This window comes from Schistocerca gregaria, chromosome 8, assembly GCF_023897955.1.
Source record: "Schistocerca gregaria isolate iqSchGreg1 chromosome 8, iqSchGreg1.2, whole genome shotgun sequence".
Classification (NCBI taxonomy): domain Eukaryota; kingdom Metazoa; phylum Arthropoda; class Insecta; order Orthoptera; family Acrididae; genus Schistocerca; species Schistocerca gregaria.
In genome coordinates, this window is record NC_064927.1 from 239,937,289 (window position 1) to 239,965,283 (window position 27,995).

The following is a 27,995-nucleotide window of genomic DNA, read 5'->3' on the forward strand; positions in this document are numbered from 1 at the left end:
CTCGCCCTGGCCAGCCCGATGTCGTGGTTTCGCTCCTGTTGCTCTCGTGTCAACCGCGAAGCCACTGCCCCTTTCTATACGGCGCTGCCCACTGGACTCAGGTGAGGACCTTACATGCGCCGACGCTCAAGTCGGAAAAGTCATCTCGTGTCTCAGTGCGCGACCAACCAACCGACCAATCCAACCGCCAATGACAGTTTCCCGAGCAACTCTAGCAGACTGGCGGCCTAACGCGCAGACTCAGATGCAGGAATTCAGCCCCGACCGGGCGACCACTAGCTGAGTTCTGTTGCAGGCGGAGTGGCAAGACTCTAATTACCTGGCTTTAAGTTTTGATCCAAACGACAGACATACTAGCACTCTGACGACAGACAGACACTGACTGCCGCACAAATGCAAACGAGAGCCAGACCACCAACTGGTGACGAGTGACTGACCTACACTCACTCCGGCTCACCGACCTACTAGACTCGCCTAACAGACTGACCTCATGCCGAGCTCATAGCGCCCCTTAAATGCACATAAACACGCTGTTTTTTCCCTTTCACACCAGAGGGAGACACCAAAGCAGCGATTGCCTCAGCGGCGCCACCGCCAGAAACGGAGGGCGACTTTTCACACAACGCTCTGCGGCGCGCTTTTCAAAACAGCAATTTTTACTATAGTATCATCAGACATGCCCTGGTCACACTCTTCCTGAAGCTGCTAGAAACCTTGATTTGGAAACTGCGCCGCTTGCATTTCGCGTCCAGTGGCCGTATGACATTGCTGGGAACTGACGCCGCTGTGTCCGCCGGGCTGCTGTAGTCGAGGCTGCACGTTACACGCTGGTGTCAGTGCATTCATGGCGTGGTGCAAACGTCACCCCTGCCCCACCCCTGCGGGCGGCCTGTGACTCTCTCTCTGACAATAAATGTTTACTTTGTTAATGGTGCTTCACTAGTGCCTTCATGGCGTCCAACAGCCACCAACCCACTCCATGCTGCACCACCGCAACCCATAACAGCAGAGATCACAACCCGGCGTCTACAATATGGACAACATTTGCGTTTTGAAGAACGAACAAAGTGTTACACAAAGGAAGCAGCTACTCGAGTAACAGAGTACTTGTGAAATGCACATGGGATTTTTTAGGCTAGACGGTAGTTTGAGGTACTCTCATGAACACTCGCCAGTCGCTAAACATATAGGGAAACAAGACCGCTTTCAGAATTACGAGAATTGGATTTTTAAAAAAAATTATCAATAGATAATCGAAGTATTTGTAACAAAGTTACCGAATTTACTGCCCTCCAGGTGAGTTCACAACCTCAAATTGTTGTTGGGACAGAGCTGGCTAAAATCGGAAGTAAAAAGCTCTGATTATTTACCGAATCTTGGAATGTATATCTGAAAGACAGTTTAGTAGCCGTAGATGGGGATTTGCACTGCAGTTGACAAAAATATTGTGCCTACTGAGGTTGAAACTGAGTGTGATAGTGAAATTATCTGGTCGTGCATAACAGGTGTAGGTTAAACCAAGTTAATTGTTGGATGTTTTCACTAACCGCCCCGCTGTGCTGTGACAGTTCTAGCAATCAGTCAAGGAAAGTCTTTCGTCCGTTGTGCTTTAACACCAATACTAGGTGGTAGTGACCATTACGTACTGAGTAAAGATGGGGATGTGTATGGATGCATTATAGGGAGTACAGACACACAGTCTTGTGAAGTACTTTTGAAAAAAGACGACCTGCAAAATTACAGACCGATATCCTTAACATCGGTTTGTTACAGAATTTTAGAGCACATTCTCCATTCGAATATCATAAATTTTCTTGAGACAGAAAAGCTCGAAGCCATGAATCAACACCGCCTTGGAATGCATCGCTCTTACGCAACCAGCTTGCTCCTTTTCCTCGCATACTGCGAGCTATGGATGAAGGGCAACACGCTGATTCCATACTTCAAGATTTTCCAAAAGAATTCGACTTGGTACCTCACTCCAGACTGTTAACAAAGGTACGTGCAAACGGAATAGGCTCCAAAATATGTGACTGGCTCGAAGGTTTCTTAAGTCATAGACCCAAGTATGTAGTCCTCGACGGCTAGTGTTCATCAGACAGGATAACATCAGGAGTGCCGCACAGAAGTGTTATAGGACGATTGCTATTTTCTGTATACGTAAATGAATTTGCAGACAGGATGGACAGCGATCTGCGGTTGCTCGCTGACGATACTGTGGTGTACAAGAAGGTATCGAAGATAAGCGACTATAGGTTGATGCAAGATGACGTAGTCAAAATTTCTCGTTGGTGTGGTGAATGGCAGCTGGCTCATAATACAGGAAAACGTAAGTTAGTGCCGATGAGTAGGAAAAACAAACCCCTGATGTTCGGATACTGCGTTAGAAGTGTCCTGGTTGACACAATCACGTCGTTTAAGTATCTGGTCGTAGCGTCGCGAAGCGATATGAAGTGGAACGAGCATGCGAGGACTGTGGCCGAGAAGGGGAATCGCTGGAAGAATTTTTAGGGAAGTGAGGTTCATTTGTAAGGGAGACAACATGTAAGACGGTATTGCGACCTATTCTGGAGTACCGCTTGAGTGTTTGGGATCTGCACCAGGTTGTATTAAAAGAAGACATCGAAGCCGTTCAGAGACGAGATGTTAGATTTTTTACCGGTAGGTTCGACCAGCACGCAGTTCTTACCGGTATGCTTCGGGAATTCAAATTGGAATCCCTGGAGGAAAGGCGACGTTCTTTTCGAGCTACAGTGCTGAGAAAATTTAGAGAACCGGTTTTGAAGCTGAATGCATGATGATTCTACTGCCGCCAACATACATTTCATGTACGGACCACAAACATGAGAGAAATAAGAGCTCACATGGAAACACATAGACAGTCGTTTTTCACACGCTCTATCTGCGATTGAAACAGGAAAGGTAACGACTAGTTGTGGTGCAGGCAGCCGTCCGCCGCGCAACATACGGAGGCTTGCGGAGTATGTATGCAGATGTCGACACAGATGCAGATGTAGAAACTAAAGTTTAAAGCAGTTTCACATAGCTTATTCCGTTTCTTGCCTTAATTAACAGATGCATTCTTCTTCTGCTTCATAGCCTTCTTCGGTGAGATGCTCCACAAAATATATTTCTAGCAGCTAGCTTAACTCCTCTCGAACAGGCCTTGAAGGCCCAACGGAACTGACCAACCGCCGTGTCATCCTCAGCTCATAGGCGTCACTGAACGCGGATACGGAGGGGCATGTGGTCAGCACACCGCGCTCCTGGTCGCATGTCAGTTTCCGAGACCGGAGCCGCTACTTTTCAGTCAAGTAGCTCATTAGTTTGGGTCACAAGGGCTGAGTGCACCCCGCTTGCCAACAGACAGGATGGTCACCCGCGCAAGTGCTAGCCCAGCCCGACAGCGCTTAACTTCCGTAATCTGACGGGAACCGATGTTACCACTGCGGCAAGGCCGTTGGAAGTAGCTGTCTTACTCTGTAGTTAATGCAGACTGCTGCAATTATTATAGTGTGCTCAATGTTTACGGGAAGAGGTAGCACACTGGGTTTCGCTGTACACCGAATATTTTGAACACATTTTCTGAATACCAAGGAGAACAGAGTTAGGAAGCTATTCCGGAATTCAAGCGATTCTCTCGGAGTATAACGTTTATTACGAGAGAACTGATTCACATGTATTAAGAATGATCTGTGTCTTTGTAACTGGAGTAGAACTAACTGCAGAGAATAAACACCGGTGTATTGCTATATGCCGATAGCGGCGGTCTGTCACTCCAAGGAGCCCGGGCTCGATTCCCGGCTGGGTCGGAGATTTTATCTGCTGAGGGACTGGGTGTTGTGTTGTCCTCAATAGCGTTTCATTACCCCCAGTGTAAGGCAACGGGAAACCGCCACTGGAATCACTTCCCTAGACGCTCATGCGGTGGACCTCTCTGTCGAGGCTTCCCCCACGGCAACACCTGCCGTAAGGCAGACCACAAAGTAAGTTTTTATTGCGATATTGTATGTGTACACAGTACGGCGTAATCGAACATGTCTGCGTATATATATATATATATATATATATATATATATATATATGTGTGTGTGTGTATGAAAGTGCGTGTTGGAAGGGTTTTGTGTTTGTGTGTAAGCACCAATCACTCTTGTAGGTAGTGATGTATAAGCCCTGCTGTAATGGTACGTAAAAAGAAATCCGTGAAAGAATTACTAACGCTGTCTGACTCTTAAAAAATACTTGAGAGGTAAATACTCAGCACACACTGTCGTGTAATTCAGTGTAACGACTAGTAAAGGGTCTGTATATCATAGTGTTGACCAGAATACGTAAACGAACAGATTCATGGAAGTTGTAACGTCCCCTTAGAAAAAACTTTATAAATGACAGTGCTGGAAAACCTCTACGTTATTTGATTTTCAGACAGATTGAGCAAAACTGACCCTAATCTGACATTTCTCTCTTTACGTATTCTGATCAACACTAAACTGACACACAATATTTTTAGCGCAACGCAATCTGACTTTCAGTAATCACTAAAATAGACTGGCCCTGACTAACAATAACCTATACATTTCATGAATCACTTACCTCCAAAAATCTTTGTTGATCGAACTACTGCACTATAGCGAGCGCCAACACTGCCAGCTAAATAAAAGATTCTAACTACTGAAGGCACTAACTGCTGATAGGCACAGTTAGCAAATGAAAGATTTTGATAGAGAACAAACAATGTGAAACTTCATGGCAGATTAAAACTGTGCTCTACCAAACTTGCCCGAGAAAGGCAAAGGTCCCGAGTTCGAGTCTCGATGAGGCACACAGTTTTAATCTGCCAGGAAGTTTCATATCAGCGTACACTCCACTGCAGAGTGAAAATCTCATTCTTCAACAAACAATGTATTTACACTACTGGCCATTATAATTGCTACACCACGAGGATGACGTGCTACAGACGCGAAATTTAACAGACAAGAAGAAGATGCTGTGATATGCAAATGATTAGCTTTTCAGAGCATTCACACAAGGTTGGCGCCTGTGGCGACACCTACAACGTTCTGACATGAGGAAAGCTTCCAACCGATTTCTCATACACAAACAGCAGTTGACCGGCGTTGCCTGGTGAAACGTTGTTGTGATGTCACGTGGAAAAATGGAAGCGAAATGTGTACCATCACGTTTCCGACATTGATAAAGGTCGGATTGTAGCCTATCGCGATTGTGGTTTATCGTATCGCGACATTGCTGCTCGCGTTGGTCGAGATCGAAAGACTGTTAGCAGAATATGGAATCGGTGGATTCAGGAGGGTAAAACGGAACGCCATCCTGGATCCCAACGGTATTGTATCACTAGCAGTCGAGATGACAGGCATCTTACCCGCATTGCTGTTAGGATCATGCAGTCACGTCTCGATCCCTGAGTCAATAAATGGGGACGTTTGCAAGACAGCAACCATCTCCACGAACAGTTCGACGACGTTTGCAACAGCATGGACTATCAGCTCGGAGACCATAGCTGCGTGTACCCTTGACGCTGCATCACGGACAGGAGCGCCTGCGATGGTGTACTCAACGACGAACCTGGGTGCACGAATGGCTAAACGTCATTTTTCCGGATGAATCCAGGTACTGTTTACAGCATCATCATGGTCGCATCCGTGTTTGGCGACATCGGGGTGAACGCACATTGGAAGCGTGTATTCGTCATCGCCATACTGGCGTATCACCCTGCGCCATGGTATGGGGTGCATTGGTTACACTTCCCGGTCACCTCTTGTTTGCATTGACGGCACTTTGAACAGTGGACGTTACATTTCAGATGTGTTACGACCCGTGGCTCTATCCTTCATTCGATCCCTGCAAATTCCTACATTTCACCAGGATAATGGACGACAGCATGTTGCAGGTCCTGTACGGACCTTTCTGGATACAGAAAATATTCGACTGCTGCCCTGGCCAGCACTTTCTTCAGATCTCTCACCATTTGAAAACATCTGGTCAATGGTGGCGGAGCAACTGGCTCGTCACAATATGCCAGTCACTACACTTGGAAAGCTGTGGTATCGTGTTGAAGCTGCATAGGCAGCTGTACCTGTACACGCCATCCAAACTCTTTTTGACTCAATGCCCAGGCATATGAAGGCCATTTTTACGGCCAGAGGTGGTTGTTCTTGGTACTGATTTCTCAGGATCTATGCACTCAAATGCGTGAAAATGCAATCACATGTCAGTTGTAGTATAATATATTTGTCCAATTAATACCCGTTTATCATCTGCATTTCTTCTTGGTGTAGCAATTTTAATGGCCAGTAGTGTAATAAAAGCGAGACTAAAGAAAAATCTAGATACGTTCATAGGATTGGTCGACCTGAAAAAAGCGTTGGAGGATGTGAAATGGTGCTAGATATTTCTACTTCTGGGAAAAATAGGGATAAGCTATAGAGGAAGACGGTTAATATACGGTATACACAGGAGCGAAGAGTGGAAGCAAGAGCGAAGTGCTCGGATTAAAACAAAGACAGGGATGTAGTCTTTCACTCCTATTGTTGAGTCCACACGCTGATGAAGCAATGACGAAAATAAAATAAATTTCAAGAGTGGAATCGAAATGCACTGTAAAAGGATACCAATGATAAGATTCACTGATGACATTGCTGTCCTCATGGAAAATCAAGAAGAATTACATGATCTGTTGGCCAGAATGAACAGACTAATGAGCACAGAGTATGGGTTAACAGTAAATTGAAGAAATTCTTGAGAATGTACGTTGCAGCACAGCATTTTATGATAGTGAAACATGGTATGTGGGAAAACAGGAAAAGAAGAGAATCTAAGCATTTGAGACGTGGTGCTGCAGAAGAACATTGAAAATTAGGTGGGCTGATAATGTAAGGGACGAGGAGGTTCTCCGCATAATCGGCGAGGAAAGGTATATATTTGAAACACTGACAGGGAGGCACCCGATGGTAGGACATCAGTTAAGACATCAGGGAATAACTTGCATGGTATTCGAGGGAGCTGTAGAATGTAAAAACTATAGAGAAATGCCGAGATTTGACTACATCCAAAAAGTAATTGACGATGTAGGTTGCAAGTCAGATGACTGATGACTCAAAAAAAGATTGCATGAAACGATCGTGAAACACATGCCCTTAAGAACGAAGATATTGCTCTTCACAACATAGACAAAAATTAGAAGTTTACAACAAGAATTCTGCGCATATTCATCATTACAAAACAAGCTTGCATCGGAGAAGAACAATCCGATATCATTTCGCAAGCCGACCTGCTCTTTCTCATAAAACTTAGGATGAAGAAATCAAATACAAAATGGAGTGAAATGAATTTAGAAATGATTAATGAAATGGCTTCTCAAGACATGACAAGTTCATACCCTCCCTCAGCTTACAACACTGCATATTATTAAGCGTGACTGAAAACCGTTATGCGTAACAATAAGAAGTCATTACCAAACTCACTTCAAAATGTTGAATATAATTCAACGCAGCACAGAACTTGGAGTTATCTTACCAGTAATCTTGTGCATCGTACAAACTGTTCAACACCATAGCTCTTAATCAGGAAACTGTAATTTAACCAGAATAGTATGACCCATGAAATATACTTCAAAACCCACATGTCTTAACGTTCCAAGCGCTGTATACGAAAGACAACGTCTGACCACGTTCGAACAACAGAAACACATGGATACTCTACCACGTGACTGGCTGAGGGCCAACTGCTTACCAGAGACACGTTTCTCGATGCCTGTTCCAAACAATGAAATCTATTTAATAGGCTCGGTAACAAGCATGTTACTCAGAACATTTCATTTCCCAAAGGGGCTCAAGCTGTTGAAGCACATATGGTTTCATTTTAAGCTGAAGAATATTTTCGACAGCTCTAGGCTATAGATTAATTATTGCCGTGGCAAACAATAAAACAAAGCTGTTTTACGTTACGGCGAGATTTTTTCATGGAGTTTGTCACCTTTCTCCTCCGAATACAAACATATTTTGTAGATTCCCATCTACATAGAGAGAAATAACCAACATAATAAAGCGCGGGAAAACAGAGTTCACACGGAAAGATTCAGGTGTCAGTTTTTGCTACTCCCTACTCGAGGGTGGAATGTTTGAGTGGTAGTCTGAAATCGATTGTATGAAATCTTCTGCCAAGTACATACTGCAGAGAAATCATGCAGCATTAGCTTTGTGCTTGGTAACTGGGTAATAGATGAATTCTGTCAAGGTTTTCCCAAGTAACTTTCTCACAAGGGAACCTCCCCATCACACCCCCCTCAGATTTAGTTATAAGTTGGCACAGTGGATAGGCCGTGAAAAACTGAACACAGATCAATCGAGAGAACAGGAAGAAGGTGTGTGAAACTATGAAAAAATAAGCAAAACTAACAAAATGAGTAGTACATGCGCAAGATAGGCAATGTCAAGGATAAAATGAACTCAGGAGCGCCGTGGTCCCGTGGTTAGCGTGAGCAGCTGCAGAACGAGAGCTCCTTGCTTCAAACCTTTCCTCAAGCGAAAAGTTTAATTTCTTATTTTCAGTTTATGTGACAAACTCTTATGTTTTCATCATTTTTTTGGGAGTGATTATCACATCCACAAGAAAACCTAAATCGGGCAAGATAGAAGAATCTTTTTACCCATGCGTCAAGTGTACAAGTTAGGTGGGTCGACAACATATTCCTGTCATGTGACGCACATGCCGTCACTAGTGTCGTATAGAATATGTCAGACATGTTTTCATGTGGAGGAATCGGTTGACCTATGACCTTGCCCATTAGAGAGGCACATCCTTTCGTCTACTAATCGCACGGTTTTGCGGTGCGGTCGAAAAAACACAGACACTAAACTTATTACAGTGAACAGAGACGTCAATGAACGAACTTTGCCAAAATAAAGAAAGTAAAATTTTCACACGAGGGAAGACTTGAACCAAGGACCAGTCGCTTCGCAGCTGCTCACGCTAACCTCGGGACCATGGCGCTCCTGACTTCATTCTGTCCATGACGTTGACTATCTTGCACATGGACTACTCAGTTTGTATATTTTGCTTATTTTTTCATAGTTCCACACAACTTCTTCCTGTTTTCTTGATTGATCTGTATTCAGTTTTTCAAGGCTTATCCACTGTGCCAACTTATACCTAAATCTGAGAGGGGTGCGATGGGAAGGTTCCCTTGTCGGTAACTTTGGAAGTATAAGGCAAATACACTGCTACACACAATCCGGCTCCCAGCTAGACTGTCTCAGAAAATTAACATAAACATGAAACTTCCTGTCACATTAAAACTGTATGCCGGACTGAGACTCGAACTCAGGACCTTTGCCTTTCACGGGCAACTGCTCTTCCGCACACTCCGCTGCACAGTGAAAATATCATTCTGGAAACGTAACCATCGTTTTTGTATGTTCTTCCAAAGATTCAACATTTCTATCTGTTAGACTAGGATGTGGTCATTTCATCTTTTATAGTTCGATGACAGTTGGAATTGGCATGTGCTTTAGACCTTACGTTGTCCTATGAAGCTACACTGAACGGCCAAAGAAACTGGTACACCTGTCTAATATCGTGTAGGGCCCCAACGAGCATGCAGAAGTACTGCAACATGACGTGGCATGGACTCGCCTAATGTTTGAAGTAGTGCTGGAGGGAATTGACACCATGAATCCTGCTGGGCTGCCCATAAATCCATAAGAGTATGAGGGGGTGGAGATTTCTTTTGAACAGCACTTTTCAAGGCATTCCAGATATGCTCAATCATGTTTATGTCTGCAGAGTTTTGCGGCCAACGGAAGTGTTTAAACTCAGAAGAGTGTCTCTGTAGCCACTCTGTAGCACTGTGTCGCATTGTCCAGCTGGAACTGCCCAAGTCCATCGGAAAGCACAGTGGACATGAATGGGTGCATGTGATCATGCAGGACGCAGGATTAGTAGTCAGAGTCTTATCTAGACGTATCATTGATCCCATATGACTCCAACTGCACACGTCCCAAACTATTACAGAGCCTCCACCAGCTGGAACTGTCCCCTGCTGACACAAAGGGTCCATGAAATCATGAAGTTGTCGCCATACCCGTACACGTAAAACTGCTCGATACAATTTGAAACGAGACTTGTTCAACTAGGCAACATGTTTCCAGTCATCAACAGTCTAACGTCGATGTTGATTTCCCAGGCGAGGCGTAAAACTTTGTGCCGTGCAGTTATCAAGGGTACACGAGTGTGCCTTCGGCTCTGAAAGCCGATATCGATGATGTTTCGTTGAATGTTTCGCTTGCTTACTCTTGCTGATGGCCCTGCACTGAAATCTGTAGCAATTTGCAGAAGGGTTGCTCTTCTGTCACGTTGAAAGATCCTCTTCAGTCGTCGTTGGTCCCGTTCTTGCAGGATGTTTTTCCAAACGCAGCGATGACGGAGATCTGATGTTTTACCGGATTCCTGATAATCACCGTACACTCGTGAAATGGTCGTACGGGAAAATCCCCACTTCATCACTAGCTTTGATATTATGTGTCCCATCGCTCGTGCACCGACTATATCACCATGTTCAAATTCACTTAAATCTTGGTAGCCTCCCATTGCAGCAGCGGTAACCGATGTAACAACTATGCCAGACCCTTGCTGGCATATGTAGGCGTTTCCAACCGCAGTGCCGTATTCTGCTTGTTTACATTTCTCTGCATTTGAATACGCATGCCTATAACAGTTTCATTGGCGCTTTCGTGTATTTCGCTTATCGAACCACATTTCTCAAATCTAAGATCCGATTGAGTACACGCATCATTTCCCAATGAACGCATTAAAAATTTTAGTTGGATTTTTTAAAAGTTTTCTGTTCACTTTGCACTACGTTACAATTATTAGCATCATTTGGACAGCAAGTGGAATATGAATTTGGCACTTGTCGTCTTTATACTATCCCAAATATTTTGAGCCATTTAATTTGTATACTTAGGTTGTAGCGTCACAAGTTTGTTCCGAACGAACGTTTGTTTTAGACAGCCAGCTGCATTTAACTTCAGGGGCTGACATCTGCCAGCCTAACCGGGAGACACACGAGCATCTGTCAGTACCTGCCATGGGAAAGCTATCCAATGCCTCTTACTGGACGCGTACATTCACCACCTATAAGAAACTAAATAAATTATATTAAATATTATTCAATCATTTTTAAAATCAGTACACTACATTTTGACAATCAGGAGCAGATTGTATCCAAATTTCAGCTTTATAACTATCATAGTTTCAGAGATAGCAAAAATTGATAAAAAAGTCAAAAACTGAAAATTATGGAACTAAATTCAGTTTGGGAATATAATAGTTTATTCTTTGGTATTAAGTAAAAACATAAACTGAACTCTCTGTGCCTGCTGGAGTGGCCGAGCGGTTCTAGGCGTTACAGTTTGGAACCGAGCGACCGCTACGGTCACAGGTTCGAATCCTGCCTCGGGCATGGATGCGTGTGATGTTCTTCAGTTAGTTAGGTTTAAGTAGTTCTAAGCTGTAAGGGACTGATGACCTCAGCAGTTAAGTCCCATAGTGCTCAGAGTCATTTGAACTCTCGGTGTGCAGAGTTAATCAACTGAGATTTTCATATGAAAAAATTGTAGATATTAGATGGTGTTCTTATCAACGCTGATCTTACGTCGTCTTGTATCTATGTTGCTGAGTGGAAGAACAAGTGGCAGACGCCGTTATGAGGTAGTTGAATTCTAATTTGCAGCCTGCACACAGAATCGCAACACCCCGCCACGCTGCGATTGGTGCATCGGGTAAAACAATAGGTAAGTTCGGGTGTGTAGGAACTTTATACAAGACAGCAGTGTTAAAATGGACTCATAAAGTATTCACACGCGAGTGATAAAGGAACGACTGTGAGATGATAGACATGTGTGCTAATGAATTGTAGTGAACTAACTTCACAAATTGAGCAAGTTGCTGAGAACAACCAGCAGATAGGGCAACAATTACGTTCAGGAATAAGTAAAGTTCAGGAACAGATTCACAAGGTAGAAAAGTGCTGTTAGGAAAGTCACATTGTATTAGAGAATCAATTCGAAGAGGGAAAAGATGTGTGTGTTAAGCTTGGTTTGTAATCTGCTAGTAAGATTACTAACATTGAAGCTAACATCCAGCAATTTACTACTAGTGTGAATGAACAACTGTCTAACCATGAAAGCAGACAAACAAAAGTTGAACAGAATGGTAATATCAACAATGTTTGTGTAGTGTGTAATGGTGTTGTGGAATCTTCAGAAATTGCCTATGTTACGCATTGCTAGTTTTTGAAATTTGATCCATATAAGAATGTTCACTCTAAAGAGTTTTCGAGTGATTTCGAAGACGTATTACCTAAAGTGTGGAACGACAAGCAAAAGATTGGATTCATCACCCCTAATTTGCAGCCTTCACACAGAATCGCAAAACCCCGCCACGCCGCAAGGTGCTCTTACTACGTCAATGATTTCTTAATTTGAAAGAAAAGTTATAGAAAGTAAATGTAAATGCATATTCCTTGGCATTGCACGTACTTTAGAATCAGCGAAATTGCTAATACTGAAATAAATTAACTTGTGAGAAATAAAACATACACAGTCATTAATATAGAAATAAAATGTTGTAATAATTATTTTGGACATATTAGTAGAGATTAACTTACCTACGACCAAATGCCGATGTGGTTATTTCCAGATTCATGGAAATGTATAGTTAGTGGGTACAGAATTTCGCGAGTTTTGTTTAACGACATATTTGACACCAAAAATGCAACATATCCCAATAATCAGGCAGAGCCCGTTACATGAATGGGAACATGCTTCCCACTATTTACTCAGGTCACCAGACCATTACCCCAACTTAACAGTGCAGTCTGCATGAGGAGGCGCCATCAAAACGTTCGGGCGCACCGCTTTTTCCCTCAATGGTATGGGGCTCGATATTGACCACATTGACCAGTAATTTATTTCGACTAGTTACATACAGATGGCGGCTAGGGCGATTTCGTTAATTGCCTATTGACATTCAAATGGCAGCAAAGCCCCGGCGTGCGAAACGCAATTTCATCCATATTCAGAGCGTTTGATAAACAGGGGGACGTGGAAGGGAACGAAACCCGGTCGCTAGCCCGCCGCCCCATTGGTCATTTAATGACAAATTAACACCGGCGGCGTTGCGAGACTGCTGCGTGCGGCCACTTTTACGCAGCTACACGCACAATCCCGGCGCCGCAGCGGCAGCTCGCTGCGTGTGGAATAGAAGCCAACGGCACACGTGCGACCGAGCAACTACATAGCGATAGAACGGGGGTCGTCAATAGCACGTGCCAGTAATTGGGAAGCCTGTTAATTTGAGACAGCAACCCGTACCGAACACGCCTCTCCGGATGTTCGTGGGCGTCCCTCGCGCGCAGAGAGCGACCTGGTCCCCAGAATCCGCCGAAGTGTCACAGCAAGAGCGACGAGGTAAACCTCACACAGAAGATTTATTTGTGTCAACAGAGATCTGATCGGGAAATGCCAATGTATTCTAACAATGTAATAAGTCTACAAACTCATATTATTTTGGGGAGACGTAAAACATGCAAAGGGACTCTCCGTGCCAGATGACCGCCAGAGGTAGGACTAAAAAAAGTAATATGGAATCGAGATCAAACTATAGTAGTGCGAATATTTTGACTCATCACCGCCAAGCTGTTAAGTATACAGTCGTCTTCCTCTCTTTTCATCTTGATTATCCTTTCGTTAATGTCAGCAATGTTTTATTAAATGTCTGGTGAGTTAGGATTCCCACTCCTGCATCAGCTCGTAGGTGATTATCAATGCCACAACAGAACAGAGTGTAATTTCCTCTTACGATTGAACCATTCCGTTTACTTTGTACCTCAGTCACTGCACATGTGCTTATTTTATGATCTTCGATTTTCATTATAACTTCCTGTTCTCCATTTTTAAATGAGTACTGATGATGGTTTGCTGGCAGCAGATACTGAAGATAATAGGCAAAGGTTACATTACCACGTTAATAACACAGCTATGCAACATAACAGAGAAATCTCATAAAGAATTAAGAATGTGGTGATATCTAAAGCACCTCTTTGATGTAAATTAGAAGAAGATCGTGTACTAATTGAACAAGTGACGAGGTTTAACTGTATAGGGACTGTTAACACCAGCAATGTAGAATTAACCACGGAAGTGAAAAATCAGGTGACAAAGACAGTAAGTGTGGCCAGAAGCCTGCAAAATACTGAATGGAGAAGCAAATTTATTACAACTGAGGGGAAACTAAAAAGGTATAAAGCAATGATGCGTTCCTTTTTGACATTTTCAGCAGGAACTAGAGCAGAAATGGAGAAGATAAAATAAAAGTTAATGGCAGTGGGAGTGAAGACGCTATGATGATCCAAGGAGTGACTATATGGACTTAAGAACAGATGTGTCGAAAAAGTGACAGCGTGGAACTAAAGAAATGGATTAAGACAAAAAAAGAAATTCGAAGCAACGTGTGGAAAAGATGGACGTTACAAGACTAGCTAAAATTTGTAAACATGGAAAACTGAGTGGGAAACAAGTACCGCACTTTCACCCAAGAGATGGCACTGCTGTTGGTCCAGGAATTTGTAACAGTCCCTGCTTTTTTAATAGGAACTGTGAGCGGACAGTGAAGCTCAAATTCGACAAAAACGACAGAGATATTGTCATTTTCAGGCCTCGTGTAAAATCTAACCTATCAAGAAACATAATAGGGACGCATTTTTCGGTTGTTCCTCTGGAGGAAGCAGGCCTGTGATACCGGTTAGGTTGGGATCCTGGGAGAGGACAGTGCATTAGTTTTTCTGAAAACAACTGTGGAAGAGCCGCGCGGGATTAGCCCAGCGGTCTACGGTGCTGCAGTCATGGAGTGTGCTACTAACCCCGGCGGAGGTTCGAGTCCTCCCTCGGGCATGGGGGTGTGTTTGTCCTTAGGATAATTTAGGTTAAATAGTGTCTTAGCTTAAGGACTGATGACCTTAGCAGTTAAGCCCCATAAGATTTCACAAACATTTGAGCATTTTTTTGAACTGTGGAAGAAAGATTAACTGATTTATGGATGTTGCAAGAGCCCACTCGTAGACAGACAGTGTTAGGGACGAGAAGTACTGTGCAACAAACACCATGATCGATGGGCCTCTAAGTCTACCGTCGAGTCTGTACGGCACTGATGGCAGTGTCGCCGAAGCAAATCAAGCTGCAGGATGTAAGTAAACTCTCAGAACATTGCAGAGCCTTGGTCCATTTGCTCTTCTGCTTACTCACATGTTTGATCATAATCTATATCTTTATCATTATAGCTTCTGGATTGAAACGCATTAAGAGTGTAGCTTTTCATCAACATTCGTGTGTGTATAAATAATTTTACACGATCACCTGCATTAATACATTAATTGTGATTACCCCACCCATTTTGCAACTCTGGAATTGATCCACAGTCACAATACTGCTGTCCAACTATGCTAGTAGAATGCACTCTGACCTGGGGCATTTGTATTTAGTTTAACGTGTGCGGTACTCTTTCAGAGGAATCGTAGTGTTATGTCAACCTGGCGACTATATTTTATGCAATTAATTTTCAAGTGCAGTCTGTTTGGTTAGTAATAAATTCATTTCTAATGGGAACAACCAGGGGGTACTACCACCAAAATGCAAAGCCTACGTACAATGAATAGCAATTAAGGGAAACCGTGCGAAACACGTACAAAAAAATGGTTCAAATGGCTCTGAGCACTATGGGACTTAACATCTGTGGTCATCAGTTCCCTAGAACTTAGAACTACTTAAACCTAACTAACCTAAGGACATCACACACATGCATGCCCGAGGCAGGATTCGAACCTGCGACCGTAGCAGTCCTGCAGTTCCGGACTGAGAGCCTAGAACCGCTAGACCACCGCGGCCGGCTGAAACACGTAGATTTATATTTTAAAAAATTGCTTATACTGTCCAGATTGAGGAACAGTAGCCAAGAATCGCTGTTACAAGTGTTCTGTAAACTATTTCATTTTGTGTAAGTATTACATCCCCACTACACGCTGCTTCGGTTGGATACTAGGCTGTGGGGTGGTGCCGTCTTTATTTTCTTTTTTTTTACGAGAATCTGAAAAATATTTTTGTGGTCTACCAGAAAGCGATGGAGAACATGCTGACGGTAGTTTCCAGTCTGCAAGTTCACATTCTTCTTTCATTCACTGAAAGAAATGCCGCGTAAGCCGCTGTTTGACCGACGCGGACCGTATGGTAGCTGGGTGCGAAGTGAAGTCAAGTCGTGGCACTGTCTCTTAGGCCGCGTTTGCACGTGGGTGCTGCGGACTGACAAAGGGAACACCTACCGTCATCCGCTTCATCCCAAGTGGCAGCAGGTACACGGCCGCTTTCTCGGACACACAACATTTTATAGCACTGTTGTGTATCAATTTACAGTCTTCGTAATTTTCGTATGAATGGAGTTCAGTAGCTTTTAACCACAGAAAAAGTTCTAGCTCACCTACATATAAACTTCGCAGTCTAGGATTTTTAGAAAGGAACCGACAGTACAGCTTGGTCTCTGAACTACATTTTTAAGTCTCCTTATATTGACTGTTATTTACATCAAAGTCTTGAAATTTGTTATTTCTTCATTATTTAAATGACGAATCAAGTGCTGGACCCAGAACGGTCTATCATTACTATTACTGATACTTAATCTAGTACAAGTAAGGACGTTTTTGTTCCAAATTCACTTTCCAGTAAACTACTCGAAAACTGTTAGCGGTAGTTTATTGCTGTCTCATAGTTAATGTTCTTATACCGAACTGAAGCTTCATACGAAGTCTCTCGTTTCTAAGTCTAATAATTTGCGCCTTCAATTCTTTTAAAGAACGCCGTTTTTTAACAAAATACTTTTCTGATCAATTTGAAACTTGTAACAGTTGATTTTGGCATACATTTGCACGTTATGAGCAACTTTTGGCTTTCTAGCTGTATTATTTAGCGCCACTTATTTTTTTCTTAAAATGATGTATTCAGGGAAAGATATTCATCTGATCTCTCTGATTTATAGCTGTTTAAATATTAATATACTGAAACATGTGTTGAGAAAAGTTTGGAAAAGCAACATTAATTTTTAGTTTCATTCTTAGATTATGATGTAATAATGTAATACCTCTATGACACGCACAGGCGCGTTATGATGACGTGGCGCTAGTGGCAGTGAACTGGGGTACGTCCTTGCACACTCGCTCGCCTCTGTACCTTTCAAATGGTACAGCGTTTGTTTCGCCACAAGGTGTCAACAGAGCCGTCGATAGACGACAAGTGTCAGTGACACCACGATGGTATTACACGATAGGTAGTGGCTTCCACCTCAGGCCAACTATTACCACCCCCGGAGGTGGGTCGGCACAACTTGAGACACCTGTTATAAACACATCGAGAGGTTCAGTGCCGTCAGAGATGTTTCCTCATGGAAAGGAACCTTCTTCCACCTCCATTACCACTACATCCAGCATAGATGGGGAGATTAGAACATCAGCTCCAGCTGATTCCAGATTTGTCACCAGCCTGGACACAGAGCCAACAGACGTCGAGATGGTCAGAAAACCTATAGCTGGCGCGTGCATCCACTCTTCCTCCCTACTGGTATGGCATTCATGACACTGACGAAGACACTTAAAGCCCTTTGTTTTTTCGAGTGATTAGTCTTCTGACTGGTCGGATGCGACTCACCACGCATTCCTCTCCTGTGCCAAGCTCAGCGCTATGTGCCAATTAAAGAAGGACGGATGCTACATCTCTGGCATCCGACAATGAGGTGGATGAAGTGCGATGTCGCCCATCAGGCCCCTAGTAAGAGGCGCTAGAAGGCCACCATACTTGCCTGGCCGCTGACGTCGTGCTGGAGATGAAACCCAGCTATTAGAAAGCTGCATGACACTTCTGATCGTGTTGTACTAAATGCTCTACCTTGCTTACTCTGTGATTTGGAGATGTAGCTCTTTAGTGAATGTCAACTCTACTAGAGTTTGGTATGCTGTTCTGTACATCATTGGAGGGCACGTTGGACCCTGGACTATCTAGATCAAGGCCGGCCACGGCGTGCCCAACGGCTCACGAGGCGAGTGTGCCTACCGAGTGCTAGCCCATGCCCCATCCTTGTCGGAAACACTCGGTACAGCACGACATTTCACTCAGTATCGTAACGTGGCATTTTTAGGTTCACACAGCTCTCTTCATTTCGATGTTTTTTCGTGGTATGAAGGACGCTGGCAGGTCCAGGGGCTGTCTGCGCAAAAAGGTGAGCTATCGTCACAAGGCTTTAAAACTGAGTGGAAATGACAAGAGTGAGGTATGAGGATTCTGAATACCAATAACCCAGTCACATAATCAACACGCACTACAGGTTTACTATGAAACACCGTTCAGTACCATGCAGAAAGAATTTAAAGACTCATTTGGCAATGAAAGAGCAAAAAATTACAACCATCGCTGGACAATTATAATTGATCTGTATGTCACGAAGCAGTTTGTGCTAAATTTGCAGGTATGGGTACGTTCCGAAAGTAATGCAATTGAATTTCCCGCGCCGCTCCTAGTAGTCGGAGTGGGAGCGGGCCACATGGAGTAGGTGGGGGGGACGCTAAGCTTTGCCGCGAAACCGGTTTCAGTGCTCTCCGAGCTGTGGAAGCGGCAGGACGTCTGTTATTGTAAACCTCTGCGCGCCGACCGTGTCACGGAAAAAATGGAATCGACGATCGAGCAACGTTACGCGATTAAGTTTTGTGCTAAACTGAACAAATCTTTTGAGGAGACTAACAAAATGATTCGTGAGGCTTACGGGGACTCTGCTCTGTCCTACTCACAAGTTTCGAGGTGGTTAAAGGCCTTTAAGGAAGGCTGGGAAGAGGTTCACGACGAACAACGCTCTGGGCGGCCGTCAACCAGCAAAACCGACAACAATGTGGCTCGTGTGCGACAACTGTTGGACTCTGACCGTCGATTGAGTATCAGGATGGTTGCCAATGAACTGAACTTGTCGTCTACTGTTGTTTTTCGCATTGTTACTGAAGATTTAGCGATGAGGAAAGTGTGCGCCAAGCTCGTGCCCAAGGTGTTGTCAGACGACGAAAAGACCAACCGAGCGGAAATTTCAAGTGAACTTTTGCAACGTGTTGAAATTGAACCTGATTATTTGGACAACGTCATCACTGGTGATGAAACCTGGGTTTTTGAATACGACCCAGAAACAAAACGCCAAAGCTCTGAGTGGCACACTGATCAGTCCCCCAAGCCCAAAAAGGCAAGAATGAGCAAATCAAAAGTGAAAACAATGCTCATTGCCTTTTTCGACAGCAAAGGAGTGGTCCATAAGGAGTTTGTTCCTCAAGGACAGACAGTTAATGCTGCCTACTACGTGGATGTGCTGGAAAGACTCCGCAAAAGGGTCGTCAGGACGAGAAAGGACATCTCCGCTACCTGGCATCTCCATCACGACAACGCGCCTTGCCACAACGCGCTACGAGTCCGCGAGTTCCTGGCCAAACACCAGGTGCCAATGCTGCCCCACCCCCCCTATAGTCCTGACCTCGCCCCAGCTGACTTCTTTTTGTTTCCTAGGATTAAGTCAGCCCTGAAAGGAACCCGTTTTTCGTCCATAGACGAGATCCAATCCTCCGTGACGAAGACCTTGCGAGAGGTCCCAGAAGACGCCTTCCAGGGCGCGTACCGGTGATGGCAGAGTCGCTGGAAAAAATGTGTAGAGGCCCAAGGACAGTACTTTGAAGAATTTTAAGTGTTTGTGCAAATCTGTTCAATAAATTACTTTAAAAAAATAATTGCATTACTTTCGGAACACACCCAAGTAATTTGGGGTAATAATAAAGTAAGCCCGTCCGGTTAGCCGTACAGTCTAACACATGGCTTTCCGGAGCGGTAAGAGGCGCCTGGTCCCCGGTACGAATCAACCAGGTGGACTTGTGTCGACGGCCGGTGAGCCGGCCAGTCTTTGGATGGTTTTCAGGCGGTTTTCCATCTGCCTTGGCGATTGCGGTCTGGTTCCCCTTTTTCCGCCTCAGCTACACTATGTCGGCGATCGCTGCGCAAACACGTTCTCGACGTACGCGTATACCACCATTATTCTACCGCGCAAACATAAGGGTTACACCCGTCTGGTGTTCTCTGGAGAGGTGGGAGTCCGCCAGGGGCCGAAGTGCACAATAATCGTGAAAGAGTGGTTCGGTGTGGGGCGGTGTGGGGTGAAGTGGACTGCGGTAGTCGTCGTGGGGCTGTGGACCACTGCGGCTGCGGCGGGCGCGGAGACTCTCCGTCGTTTCTAGGCCCCCGATTAACATACAATACAATACAATAATGAAGTATCTGAAGTCGTACACATTATTCCACTGCCAGTTTTTTTTTTGTGAAAACATGGGTTTTTAAATGTAACAATGCTTATTGACCTTTAAAAACTAAAAATAGGATAAATCAGAATGCCAGTTGTGTTTGTTGCAGGAGTCTAGTCCGAGTTCTTTACGAGATGTCACACTTTCTACGATACCTGTGGTAGCACACGCTCCAGAACAACACAAGCGCATATATTGGTTACGTTATGTGTGACCAGTAAGAAGGTTATGCTGAACATTACGACGGGCAGGGGGAATACACGCTTCCAGTCTGATAAGGAACGACTGCACTCGTGCTAGCATTTCAGCGGAAATGTCTGAGCAGGCTGAATATCATCTGGTGCAGCCAGTATCAAGAAAACGTTCAAATGGCTCTGAGGACTAAGGGACTTAACATCTATGGTCATCAGTCCCCTAGAACGTAGAACTACTTAAACCTAACTAACCTAAGGACAACATACAACACCCAGCCATTACGAGGCAGAGAAAATCCCTGACCCCGCCGGGAATCGAACCCGGGAACCCGGGCGCGGAAAACGAGAACGCTATCGCAGCCGGCCGCGGTGGTCTCGCGGTTCTAGGCGCGCAGTCCGGAACCGTGCGACTGCTACGGTCGCAGGTTCGAATCCTGCCTCGGGCATGGACGTGTGTGATGTCCTTAGGTTAGTTAGGTTTAAGTAGTTCTAAGTTCTAGGGGACTAATGACGACAGAAGTTGAGTCCCATAGTGCTCAGAGCCATTGGAACCATTTTTGAACGCTACCGCACGAGCACGAGATGAGGGCAAAAAACGTCTACAGACGTTAAATCTGGAGAACAGGCCGGCCAAGCTACAGGTCCTCTGTGCCAAACCAACGATATGGAAACAATTCGTGAACATTTGCTGTAGTGCTTCGTACACTTTGTGCTTGACATCCGTCGTGTCGGTGCCACAGGTTCCTTCTAATCTGCAGACGAATGTCTTCCAGTTTCCGTGGAGTATGGTCTGTTAGGAGGGGGGGATACTTGTGCGCGTTCAGCGTTCCGTCGTTAAAACCCGGGCTTTTGAGCTGATGGTTCACTATCCCATACCACACGTTTACACTCCGTGGACGCTGACATTCCTCCTGACGAAGTCAACGGGGACTGTCAACAGAACAATAGCGCATGTTTCGGCGGTTTACCTGGCAATAATTCTGTAAATGCCGTTTCGTCGTTAAAAATGTATCATACATCTGGATTTCAGAAATTAACACCATTCCCATAATCGTTTTCAAGCAGCTCTTTAGGGACAGAAATGTGATAGAGATACAGCCTACGTCAGTGGACACAAGCCATTTCCTCGTGCGATTTTATAGGCCCATGACGTTAACATCGATATGCAGCAGGATTTTAGAACATATATTGTGTTAGAATATAATGAATTATCTCGAAGGAAACGGTCTATTGACACACAGTCAACATGGGTTTAGAAAACATCGTTCCTGTTAAACACATGAAGATCTGAGTGCTATTGACAAGGGATTTCAGATCGATTCCGTATTTATGGATTTCCAGAAGGCTTTTGACACTGTACCACACAAGCGGCTCGTTGTGAAATTGCTTGATTATGGAATATCGCCTCATTTATGTGACTGGATCTGTGATTTCCTGTCAGAGAGGTCACAGTTCGTTGTACGTAATTGACGGAAAATCATCGAGTAGAACAGAAGTGATTTCTGGCGTTCCCCAAGGTAGTGTTATAGGCTCTTTGCTGTTCCATATCTATATAAACGATTTGGGACACAATCTGAGGAGCCGTCTTCGGTTGTTTGCAGATGACGCTATCGTTTATCGACTAATAAAGTCATCAGCAGATCAAAACAAACTGCAAAACGATTTAGAAGAAATATCGGAATGGTGCGAAAAGTGGCAGTTAACATTAAATAACGGAACGTGTGAGGTCATGCACATCAGTGCTAAGAGGAACTCGTTAAACTTCGGTTACACGATAAATCAGTCTAATCTAAAAACCGTAAATTCAACCAAATACCTAGGTATTACAGTTACGAACAGTTTAAATTGGAACGAACACACAGAAAATATAGTGGCAAAGGCTAACCAAAGACTGTGTTTTATTGGCAGGACGCTTAGAAAATGTAAGACACCTACCAAGGAGACTGCCTACACTACGTTTGTCTGTCCACTTTTAGAATATTGTTGCGCAGTGTGGGGTCCTTACCAGATAGGACTGACTGAGTACATCGAAAAAGTTCAAAGCAAGGCAGCTCCTTTTGTATTATCGCGAAATATGGGAGAGAGTGTCATAGAAATGATACTGGATTTGGGATGGACATCATTAACAGAAAGGCGTCTTTCTTTGCGGCGAAATCTTCTCACGAAATTCCAATTACAAACTTTGACCTCCGAATGCGAAAATATTTTGTTGACACCGACTTACATTGGGAGGAACGATCACCAAGATAAAACAAGAGAAATCAGAGCTCTTACGGAAAGATATATGTGTTCATTCTTCCCGCGCGCCATACGAGATTGGAATAATAGAAAATTTTGAAGGTGGTTCGATGAACCCTCTGCACGCATTTAAATGTGATTTGCAGAGTATCCCTGTAGGTGTAGATGTAGATGTAGATGAGTGGGAGCTAACTTTCGGATCAACTGCAACAGCAGGAAGAAAATTAATTTCTTACTCCTGTTACATTGTCTTGGTGTTACACTACAGCTTTTACGTAACTGGCTTAGATATAATTCAGAAATAGTAGACGTCTGTTGTTGTATCTTGCTGTATACACCGTACAAGAACGTACTGCGTTCTCCCTACCCTCTCCATACACCATGAACATGTCGGCTTTTTCTGCATACGTAAATCCCATCGTCTACTCACGAACTCCTGTTTGGTCTGTCGCGTAATAACTGACTAGCAGGTAGCAGTGCACTCAACAGCACACAAGAAAGCTCTATGTAAACAAAATAACATCGTACCTGCCAACTGTGGGGATTGAGTGACACAAATAACTGCCGGTGTGGATATCTCGTAAACGACTCGCACTAGACTCCTGCAACAAACACCACTGACATTCTAATTTTCATTACTTTTAGTTTGTTAATGTTCATAGGCATTGTTCCATTTAAAAACATGTTTGTTTCCACGAAAATATACTTTTTAAGTATTATTATAATCCGTTTACTGGCTATCAATACGAGTCCTTGACTAACAATTCATGCTCTGAAAACCGAACATCAATAACACTTTCATTTCCACAATATTTGTGGTGAAGTGGTTACGTGATTCATTCTGAAAAATACGTTGGTTGATTGAAGGGGCATGCATGACTGGACCGATTTTTCGATTTAAAACTCGCTGTTGTAGAATTTGTGAAGCAATAACGAAAATACGAAATGAGGAATGTATTGGAGAGTTAACACAGTCCCTACGTTACTGACAAATTCTTTTACGTGAAAACTTTGCATGACGCCTACATTTTTCCCTCAGGTAGAGTTTGCACGTCCCCATAATGAGATGCTACAATATTTCCATGAACATATATGTGTGATGGACCATTTTTCGGTTATGAAACTAAATAAGTCACGGTTACGTGGCGACCTGAGTGAGAAAATGTGTGAAATTTTCCGCGTCTCTCTGTACGGCTAAAGTTTGTACCAGTTGAAAGTTATATTACGTCATCAACGTGCCAAAAATAATTGAATAATACTGAAATTTTTTATTTCCTGGTCTATGTCGTTCAGAACGTGAAATATAAATACAATCGGTATGCAGTATGACTACAATGTCATTAAAACGTATCTTGTTTACAATTTCCCGATCCTCACGCTCAGACAGAGTGCCATGGCGTTGTTGGAAGCGTGCAGGACCGCTGAGCACGATGGTTACCGTGCCGTAACACTACTCGCGAGCCAAATTCTTGGTCACTCCCGATCCACATTATATTGCCTATGTTTTCTACAATTTGCGACTATCCGTCCCTGATTGGAATATTGCGGACTATGAAGTGATTACAGTCTGTCCATAGTTTCTTTTTAATAAATTGTTCAAATGGCTCTCAGCACTATGGGACTTAACTTCTGAGGTTATCAGTCCCCTAGACTACTTAAACCTAACTAACCTAAGAACATCACACACACATCCATGCCCGAGGCAGGATTCGAACCAGCGACAGTAGCGGTCGCGCGGTTCCAGACTGTAGCGATTAGAACCGCTCGGCCACTCCAGCCGGCTTTTGTAATAAAGAGAGGTGCCAACCTAGCGGGTGTATTATGTGGAAAAGGGGTTTCCTGTTCGATCATGCACCAATAACGGGAAACAGTAACAACCGCAAAAATCAGCACCGTAATAGCATAAAGCTAGTGTCCGTCTCGTAGCTCAGTAGACAGCATGCGTAACTACTGTGTGTGTGGGCCGCTGTGGGTAGCCTCATGGTCTGAGGCGCTTGTTGTCACGATCAGCGCGGCTTGGCCCCCCTCTTCCCCCCCCCCCCCTCCCCCCCCCCCCCCCCACACACACACTAGGAGTTTAGAGCCCTGCCTCGTCGGGCATGGGTATGTGTGTTGTCCTTAGCGTAAGTCAGTCTAAGTTAGATTATGTAGTGTGTAAGCTTAGGGACCGATGACCTCAGCAGTTTGGTCCCATAAGACCTTACTGCCAATTTACAACTACTCTGTGGAGGACCCAGTTTCGATTCCTGGTACCGCTAGTGATGTTTTTTTTGTCGGAGCACTGCAACGGTGTGCCCTGCTCCTTGTGATACCAACTGAAGAGCGGCTTGAATGACACCTGTCTGCCCCAAGGTTTGGGAAGCTGACTACGGTCCGGAAAGCGGGGTGCTGACCACATGTCCTTCCATACCGCGTCTGAATGAGGCCATTGACAGAGCATGGCACGACAGACGGTCGGTACTGTATGGCCTGACAAGGATAGTAGGTGGAGCTACCGCTACAACTTGTTCTACAACCCTCTACCAAATACTTCAGTGTGAAATTCAGACTACTGCTGATGTAGTTCCCGGTATAGATACATCAGTAATTTGTTGAAAATTAGGCATCAAATACTATTTTTGAAGTACGGATAGTTGCACAGTTATGTTTACTCCACACAGATCAGTCAGCTATTTTTGTGCTGGTGGTGTCGTACGTACACTTTACCTTTTGAAGAATCCTATTGTTGGGTTCTCTGTCATTTCAGATAAAAAATCGGTGCTTTGTGTTGCACTTCGAACATGTTACTCAACGTTTCTCCTTTACTCTTGTACTAGACATTTTAAAGGACCTATTTTGTTCACTAGCGCTGTTTTAACAGTCCCACAGAGATTTATTTTAGTTTGTCACGAAACAACGAGGTTTTTTCCATCTGCTCATGTGTTCCTACAGGTACACGATGTTCAAATGTGTAACTGCATGTCTTTTCTAAGATGCTGCGAGATAAGAACAGACTGCATACGTGCGCAAATGTTTGTGTGTGTGTGTGTGTGTGTGTGTGTGTGTGTGTGTGTGTGTGTGCGTGTGTGTGTCATGGAGTGATACTGAGACAAAGTAACAAGTGCAATCAGTAACAGAGGTAAACAGGGAGGTTGGAAAGAGGTGACTTTGATATAGAGGTAATTATACGATATTTGGGGAAATGTCACAGAAGTGAGTTCAAATGGTTCAAATGGCTCTAAGCACTTTGGGACTTAATCTGAGGTCATCAGTCTCCTAGAACTTAGAACTACCTAAACCTGAGTAACCTAAGGACATCACACACATCAATGCCCGAGGCAGGATTCGAAATTGCGACCGCAGTGGAGTCCAATATGCCCTTCAATAATGCACAAAACAGCATTCCAAACTGTAGTCGCGCGGTTCCAGACTGTAGCGGCTAGAACCGCTCGGGCATTCCGGTCAGCTCAGAAGTGAGTGTTTAGTATTAAAGGAACCTGAATGGCTGGACAACAAGGTACGAAATCGATAGTAGAGTTGATCACTCCAAACTAGTAATATACACATAAATGTAATTTAAAACGACTGCTTATCGTATTGTAACTAATCGTTGCGTGTAATGACTCTTATGAATAAACGGTGTAAATGTTTTTTCTGCCTACAGAGACATTGCGAAATGTTTTAGAATTCGCGGAAGGCGCAGCGGCAGACTGTAGCAGCTGGGGGCTGCGCGGAGACCCCGGCCGCTCCACGTGGCAGCAGCGGGGGCGGCGGCGCCATGTGCGCTGAGGATTATGACGTCACCGGCGGGGGCGGAAGGGCGGGCCTGGATAAAAGGCAGCAGCACGCGTCGCCAACTTCGCAAAGAGGTAATTACCTCCGCCGCGGCGATGACAGCGGCAACCGTTTCAGGCTGGAGGGGCAGGGAAGAGCCGGCAGAAGGAGGCGGACCCCCGCCGTACTCACCCCTCCACCCCTTTCCTTTCCTATCCGCTCTTCCGAACACCGCCGATTCTTATCTTCGGAATTGGGATGCTCGGCCGGCGTAAAGGAAGTCTTTCGCCCGGGGCTACACTGGGGAGGAGAGAGGTACATATATTTTTAAAAGAAGAATCTCCGAATGGGAAAGTTGGTGTAAGTTAAGGGCGTAGCTGCATTCGACCACTTCTGTGGCTCGAGGCGAGGCAATGGAAGCGAGGCGGCGACGGAGGAGTGAAATTAAAAGTGTAACTTAGGACCGTCTCGTCTTTCTCTCCCCCTCCCCCTTCGCTGCGGCTATCCTTTTTCTGTCGCCGGAGGCCTTTTTCGGGCCTCGTCCGGGCAGTAACAATGGCGCGGCTACTTGCCGGGACGTCGCCACGGCCGCGGCCTGACATCCTGCCGAGACGCCGCCACAAAGGGAGCGTCGCGACGCTCTCCGGCGTCTTCCGGCTACAGGGGGCGGGCGCCGCCTTGCGTGAGCGCTCACGCACCAAGGAGGGGCGGAGCGGGGGTGAGCCACGGAGGCGGGCAGCCAAGTTGCGACACGCCATACACTCTCTTCCTACTCTCTTCCCGGTACTTGCTGCTTCACTGTAGCACTTACGCGACAGTGGACTTCTCTTCCTTATCTTGACCAACTTTTTCCTTTCTCAGTTATTCACTGATGAGACAACCTTTCTAATCCTCTAAATCATAATTTGATGTTAAATACACTGTCTGACAAAACAGAGAGCTATACCGACAACTGATGTAGCTCATGTGCAGGATGGTACAATGCTACAAATATTTGGATGTACATACTGATGAAAACTTCAACTGGAAGAAGCATATTACTGAGCTTCTCAAACAATTTAATTCAACTAATTTCACTACTCGTATAATATTGATAATCATGAAACTGTACTTACCAACCTCGTGACATATTTTTCGTAATTCCAACCATTAATGCCGTACGAAAAAAATTTATGGAATAGCTCGTCACTTAGAAAGAAAGTACTGATTGCACGAAAGCAAACAGTAAGAATAATGTAGGTGCCTCTTCATGGAGCTAGCCATTTTAATTGTACCATAACCAAATATACATTCGCTAATGAAATTCGTCAAATTTGGCTGAATAATGCATCACAATTTCAGAAGAACACTAGGGTACATATCCACAACACTAGAAG